Source organism: Bison bison, unplaced genomic scaffold (assembly GCF_000754665.1).
Source record: "Bison bison bison isolate TAMUID 2011002044 unplaced genomic scaffold, Bison_UMD1.0 scf7180017857213, whole genome shotgun sequence".
NCBI classification, from domain to species: domain Eukaryota; kingdom Metazoa; phylum Chordata; class Mammalia; order Artiodactyla; family Bovidae; genus Bison; species Bison bison.
In genome coordinates, this window is record NW_011487786.1 from 79549 (window position 1) to 79893 (window position 345).

The window sequence follows — 345 nt, forward strand, 5'->3', positions numbered from 1 at the left end:
GTTCCTCAGGACTAGCAGAAACCCTTATCAGACCCTCTGTAAAAATATGTTCTTGATTTTGCATGTACCATTCACCAGATTCACCATTCACCAGATTCACCATTCACGCATGCACCAAAATCGCCTATACACTTGCCTTCCCCCTACCTCTTTGGAGCAGTTTCTCAGAGTGATTAACATCTGAAATGCTGGTGATTCCTCTTTGTCATAATTTGAAATACTCCCCTATTTTACCTTAGACCAATGCAAACCTTCCCAAATATAAACAGTTCTCATTTTGTTGGCTCCTTCTCATCTGCCATTATAAATGGCAGATCTCTCACATTACAAAAATAGTTTACTTAA